General features: G+C 39.7%; 1 protein-coding gene across 1 annotated transcript in view; it reads right to left on the bottom strand.

Moving 5' to 3' along the window:
- The window catches only part of LOC111869988 (two pore potassium channel protein sup-9), an 85977-nt gene that overhangs the window by 50238 nt on the left and 28075 nt on the right, over positions 1–7664 (bottom strand). The gene's annotated exons all lie outside the window — the stretch shown is intronic.

The following is a 7664-nucleotide window of genomic DNA, read 5'->3' on the forward strand; positions in this document are numbered from 1 at the left end:
TATGGAAACAACATATCTAAAACAACAACAAAAAATAAACAACATGATGAAAACACAAAATACAGATACAACAAGTAAAAACATACAATACACGAGGGTAGTGAACCAAACAAATATACAATTTACACACAAAGGAACCCACATACTAAGTAAAGGCCTTAAATATAATCTACATCACAAGAACGAAAAATGGATTGAGACATTAGCCCTAGAAGCTGAAACAGCAATAAATAACCTAGAAATAACAGAACAAAATTATTATAGACACCTAATTGCGAAGAAACTAAAAGATATACACAAGAATAATAATGAAAGGAATAAAAACAATAAAGATAAGAATGATAAAAGGGAATGGAAACAAATAATGAATATAAAAAATAAAATCAAAGAGAATAAACTTATTATAACGAAAGCAGATAAAGGAAACACACTAGTAATACTAACAGAGAAGAATATAAACAGAAAATAAATAACTTCATACACAATAACCAATTTATAAAAATTGACAAAAACACGACCCAACAATACAAAAGGGCAATAAAACAAACACTGAAACAGTGTATTAATATCATACGAGACAAATGGAAATACACAAACATGAATCCCACAGCCCCAAACCTACACGCTACAATAAAATTACATAAACCTAACACACCCATTAGACCAATAATAAATTGGAAGAACGCCCCAGCTTACGAAATAGCAAGGAAATTAACAAAAGTATTACATGATTATCTAAAATTACCAAACACATACAATGTCCAAAACTCCTCCCACTTAATGACTATATTAATGACTAATGACTCCCACTATATTAGAGGTAAACAATGACACAGATAAAGAAAGCCATAAAGAAACAATACATATATTAAAAACAGTATTGGAACAGAATTATTTTCAAATTGACCAAAATTACTACAAACAAACAGATGGTCTAGCTATGGGAGCCCCAACATCGGCAATAATAGCAGAAACATATATACAATATATGGAACACACTCAAATATTTCCCATTCTAGTAAAACAACAAATAGTGGCATACTTTAGATATGTCGATGACATATTAATAATATATGACGAAAAAATAACGAACATAGAACATACACTCAAAGAAATTAACGAATTGCAACCAACTATAAAGTTCACAATTGAAAGAGAACAAGAAGAATCTATTAACTTTCTAGATATAACAATACATCGTAATGAAGATAGCTTGCAATTCGAAATATATAGAAAACCCACACAAACAGACATCATAATACCTAACAGCTCGTGCCATCCATTCGAGCACAAATTGTCAGGTATTAATTACTTAATGAATAGACTCCACACATACCCAATAACAGAAAAAGGAAAACAAATAGAGAAGAACACTATTAAAAACATACTACATAACAACGGATACGACACTAACATAATCAAAAGATCGAATCAGACAAAACGAGAACAAAAATCAAACACAAATGACGACGAACAACAACCAAAAACAAAGTGGGCCATATTTACATATAGTACAAAAGAAGTAAGAAAAATTACAAAACTTTTTAAAGACACACAGATAAAAGTAGCATTCCGCACACGTAACACAATAGAAAACATACTCAAACAAAAACCACAATTAGATAAATACAATAAAAGTGGCATATACCAAATGAAATGTGTAGATTGCCCATTGAAATACATTGGGCAAACGGGCCGAACATTTAACGCTAGATATAAAGAACATATACATGATATTAGAAATAATAATAGCAATTCCGGGTACTCAAATCACATACTAAATACAGGACATGCATACGGAACAATAACAGACGTAATGGAAGTTATAACAACAGGAAAGAAGGGTAGACATTTGAATTCATTAGAGAAATACCATATATATAAAATAAGTAAGAAGGGCCTACACATGAATGACACACACATAGAAATATACAATCCCATATTTCAAACTATACACGAAATCTATACAGACTAACGGTACCTCCCTCTCCCCACTACCCATCCCCCCTCCAACACTCACCAACATAAAACATAGCACACAATACAGACAGCACACGTATTAAAGATAAGCAGCGACACACACAGAGAGAGCCTACAGGGAGTAAGAACAAATAACAGTATAACATATAAGAATAACATAACATAAGATAGTAATACGAATATTTGTATATTACAGACAATACCTGAACAGCGATAAAACAAGAAGTGGCCGCTGCAGCACTATAGACATAGGGCATGTACCCCGAGAAAATTTTAATTTTTAAAAATTTGGAAAAAGAAAAAGAACAGGAAATTTATAGACATTTTAACTTGAATTAAAGTTTTAAAAAAGTGCCAATTTTAGAAATCAAATTAACGCGTGTAGGTTAACAAAGATCTTACACATACAATTAGAAAGACTGGTGATTTAAAATTTTAAACTACGGGCAGTATAGCAGCTACGTAAGAATACACACCTGATGATGGCCATTTAGGGCCGAAACATGTAGTGTGGAGNAAACTAGTGAAATGCTACATTTGGAGCATAGCTCTGTATGGGGCTGAAACATGGACACTTAGGGCAGTAGATCAGAAACATCTGGAAAGTTTCGAAATGTGGTGTTGGAGAAGGATGGAGAAGATCAGTTGGACCGATTATGTGAGAAATGAAGAAGTGTTAATTAGAGTCAGTGAGCAGAGGAATATCCTACACGAAATAAGAAAACGGAAGGCTAATTGAATTGGTCATATTTTACGCGGTAACTGCCTTCTAAAAGAAGTTATTGAAGGAAAGATAGAGGGGCGGATAGAAGTGACCAGAAGACGAGGAAGAAGACGTAAGAAGATGCTGGATGACCTTGGGAACAGAAGAGGATATTTTCATTTGAAGGAGAAAGCTCTAGATCGCATCAAGTGGAGGAACTGTTTTGGGAGAGACTGTGGACCTGTCGTCTTGACAGATTACTGATGAATGAATGAATTAGGAACAACCTGGACAGAGTGATGGCTTTTGAGATGGATCGGCAGAAACAGACCAACCTGTTGGCCTCCTAGGACGCCAGATTTAACCCCACTGGATTTTTTCTTCTGGCGTTATGTGAAGAACATTGTCTACCAGGTTAAGATCAACGACCTTCAACACCTAAAAGCCCACATAAAGAGACGCTGTGGCTACGGTAACACCGAACATGCTTCAAGCAACGTGGAACGAGGTCGAATATCGTCTGGATATTTGTCGTGTAATCAAGGGAGCCCACACTGAAATTTACTGAGAAAGTTATACACTCAGAAAAAACTCAGAAAGTTTCCCTTTTTATGTTGAAACCCACAAATGTATATAGTAAATGCTTTCTGACATACAATTATTATATTTTGGATACTTTTCATCCGGACGTCTTGTATTTGCTTTCTGCCTTCGCCCGCCCGAACACTGGGGTGGTGGATTCGAATGCTATTCGAGGCATGGATGTCTGTGTGCGTTTATTCCGTGTTTGTGCTGTCCTGTGTGTAGGGAGAGGCCTTGTGACGTACTGATCCCTTGCTTAAGGAGCTTTACCAACTGGGTATAGGAATACGGAACTGAAAAGGAGGCCAGGGCCCAATAAAGGGCTGCAGAGTCATTGATTTGGCTGTGTCGTAGTGGAGCTCGTTGTCGGCTTAGACCAGTCCGTGTAGGATCTGTGATGAAGATAATGGCGTGGGGGCAGATTCCTCGGATTCTCCTGCCAAATATGTCTCCACCAGCATTCCATTTCCTCATATATCACCAGGGGCTAGTACAATGGGCCCACTTGGCGACCCTGTGTGCCAGCATAGGGACTCTGTCTCATAAAAAATTGTACGCTTAAAAGTTAAATATGAACTCGCTCAGTTGAGCCAACTGCAAGTCCACGAATAACTATCAAAGTTCCCTCAACTGTCTCTCCTAACGACGGGTTTATTCTGTGGCCGACAGATGAAGCTGGGCCGCTTGATATTGGAGTGACGTACCACCGCCTGGCGTCAAAATACGGGATCGATGCTGAGCGAATTAGAAGAAACCGACAATCTGATGAGACGCAGGAGCTGAGGCCTCTGAAACTGGGGCACAGGATCTGCGGGCGGAACAGCCTGCGCAAGGGGAAGTAACCCAATTACGCTTCACACATGCGTCGCCCGCGCCATTTGTCCGTATCGCATCCGATAATCGGAGTTGAATACCTCTAAAAATCATTTCTATGTCTTTAACTGATTTACGTAGAAATGATTATACGTGTCCCCTAGATTTAACCCACTGGCCCAAGGCTTTTGTTTCCGCGCTTCCTCGCCAGAGTGCGGTAACTATACACTATGACAAACTGTTACAAAGAGTTAGGTTTTTCTTGCACAGAACAGCACGTAAAAACACCACTGGTTATTTCGCTATTGCATAATTTTTATTCCTTGAGGCAAGATTTTCTTCTGAATATTTAAAATTTCAGTTTCTTCATCAAAGGTCACAGGTTGAGGCTCCGTTACAAAGTTCAAATGGTTAATGTAATTTGGAGAGATAATTTCTGTTCATTTTGAAAATCGCAATAAGTTCATTGCGTAAACAAAACGAAGCATCAGATGAAGCATGAAGAACCCATTCCTCATTCCCTGCAAGGAATTCTTCCCCTCTCGCTCCCACTTTAGACCATAGGCCTGGTTTCCCAGTTTTACTGATCATTTTTACAGACGGTAGGACTCCCTGGACGGGTGATCAGCTCGTCTCAAGGCCTCTACCCAAACACAGGACAACACAGAATAAACGTATACACACACCAAACACCCATGCCTTGTGTGGGATTCGAATCCATGATCCCAGCTTCCGAGCGAGAGAAGACAGTACATGCCTTAGACCGCTGGGCTACCGTGACCGACGCGAGGAATTTAAGTTCATATAAATATATCCCTCGATTTCTCCGTACTAGAAGAGAGAATCAGGAGCGTATACAGAGCTAGGAATTCAAAGTTTGTGTACTAACAGGTGGACAAGCGAGTACTGCTCAATGTCGAAACACGAAATTGATTATCCTTCTCGTTTATAAGTTTATGTTTTGTAGGCGTGAGATGTTTATCCAGAGGATCCGTCCAGGTCCGAGGCTTTGTGTGCCTTTTCGTAACAAGGTAAATTTTACGGTGAGATTATAGCACCACGCCCAATCCCCCAGCTGGAGGACCACCCCTTATCGGCTGCCCGCGACTGCTTATTCAACTTATTCGCAGCTTACCTCCTTGGGAAGTATAATTAGAATGATCAAGTCAAGTCGGATGAGGTGGGCAGGGCATGTAGCATGAATGGGGAAGAAAGGGAATGCATATAGGATATTGATGGGAAAGCCTGAAGAAAAGAGACCACTGGGAAGACCAAGGCGTTGGTGGGTGAACAATTTTAAATTTAATCTTAGAGATATAAGATAGGATGGTATAGATTGGAGTGATCTGGCTCAGGATAGGGACCCGTGGAGGGATCTTGTGAAGACGGTATTGAACCTTCGGGTTCCATAAAATGCTGGGAAATTCTTCAGTAGCTGCAGATTTGACGGATCCTCAAGAAGGACTGAGCTCCATAAGTAAGTAAGTAAGTAAGCGTGAGATGTACGATTGTCATTACCCAATTTCGGTTTATCATAGCAACGAATTTTCTAGCGTTAACATGTTGCACGATGGTAAGTTGCGCAGAAGCTTACGAACGAAAGAGCAGTCATTTGTTGCAGCCTATCGTTATCTATTTTGTGAATATTCCTGACACCATCATATATACATGTGAAGTGCAACACACTGTGTAAAGACAGCTTACGATTAACTATTTGTGTTGTTATTCGAGGCAGCTGGCGTTAAACGTCGGCCTCGGCGTACGATTCGATAACACGCAGGAGTCGAAGGAGTGACGAAGAAAGCAGAGGAAGTGAATAAATAGTACACATCTTACTTAACAGATGGCGAGAAATCCTGCTGAATTCTTAACGACCGTTACACTAGTTCCTTATCCAACGTGCTATTCTTAAATGCTTCAGGTGCGGACACTCTACAAGTGAAGAGAAAAATAAAACGAAAAAGGTGTTGGTGAGGAAAGTTAGGGTGCGATCAGATGAGAGACAGATCAGCTATGAGACTGGCGGCCCCCTAACCTGTGGGACCAATGCGCAGAACTCATGGTGCACATACAGTAGCATGTACCGAAGTCTGCACGACTGTGAACATTTGGTTTGGGCCATGACACTATGCAGTTCTGTTGGTGACAACCAAAATTTCGAAGGAACCTGCCGTCTCCATCTTCAGTGTAGGAGTCCCCGAGCGCTAACTGTCTACACGAATGCATGGTATGAACCCAGAAGAGCTCAATATAAATAAAGCCTCTGAAGATACTGTGGCATGTCTGATGAAAGCAAGAATTCTGCACCTGTCAACGATATTGCGTTTTCGACGTTTAGCCCTCGCATGTCGTACACAATTAGACGACAGTGTGACAATTTACGTAGATCATCACATATACCTGACGATGGCCCTGTGCGGTCGAAGCTTATCGTAGATTAAGTGGTGCTTTCGAATAAGACCGGTGAGACTGCACTGAAGACTGTATTGTATGTGTGTGTGTGGTGTGCATATTATGGTATGTAGACCCGTTGTTAGGCAACGACGTTTCCTCTGCCCTATATGCAATTGCTGTCTTCTGTAATTTGACAGTGGTACAGATATGACATCTACGCAGATATGCTTCAGAATCTGGTGCCCCATATCGAGATTAGTATGAGAGAATGTAGCTATATGTTCTGAATTTCACTGCAATTGCAGGCAGATTGCAAGCACTATGTTCGCAATGTTAATGTTATCACGCCTACACGTGTCAGAAGACAAGTTCAGGTCTCCACACTATAGACTTGCCTACTGTGGTGACACATATTTCCGGTCACTCAAACTTGATGTAAGACAGGGTAGTTGCTCTCTGCTCAGAAATAAGAGACACGTCATAAGTCGCAAATGAATTAGTCTCCCCTTAAGAAATGACTACAGGGGATAATTGCGTCCATGGAAAAATTTAACAGGTTTGAACTGTCACAACTTACGTATCAGAAACAATTCAATCTCTGTTCGTGGTGCTATCTGAAGCAAAGAAAATAAAACACAATGTCCGAGTGATAAAATTCTTACCATAATAATTACTTAGTTTATTGATTATCAATATAATAAACCCTCGATAATCCGGTTACAGTTAAACCGGGTAGAAATATGAAGAATGCTGTTCACGGTTTAAAAGGAACGTGAAGCACAATAGATCACTGAAGGTCGCAGTGCGAGGGCCGGTTTCTATGGCTTACCCTCATATTCATAAAAGGCACGTGGCATTTAGGAAGGCAGATGAGTCACCTGTCTGTTAAGACAAAACTTAACAAGTTTCTTCAAACCTGCATTGTTACGTTCAGAAAAAAAGTATGAATTCTGGGTCGTCTATAGACGAACAGTGTATTGCCTTTTTATAGTCTTTAAATAAAGGCTCTGCAGTGGTATTTTGTTATTTATTTTCAGAAGCATTATTTATATTGTAAGATTTGAGGCTTTCACGGCGGTGACTATGAAGAAAGCAGTCTTCTGGGATTTGGCACCGTGTATATGTGGTGTTAACCGACGTTTCGGAGGAACGTATCGCCCCCATCTTCAGGGTAGAAGAAAAAGTATAAGAA

This window comes from Cryptotermes secundus, unplaced genomic scaffold (assembly GCF_002891405.2).
Source record: "Cryptotermes secundus unplaced genomic scaffold, Csec_1.0 scaffold2458, whole genome shotgun sequence".
NCBI lineage: Eukaryota > Metazoa > Arthropoda > Insecta > Blattodea > Kalotermitidae > Cryptotermes > Cryptotermes secundus.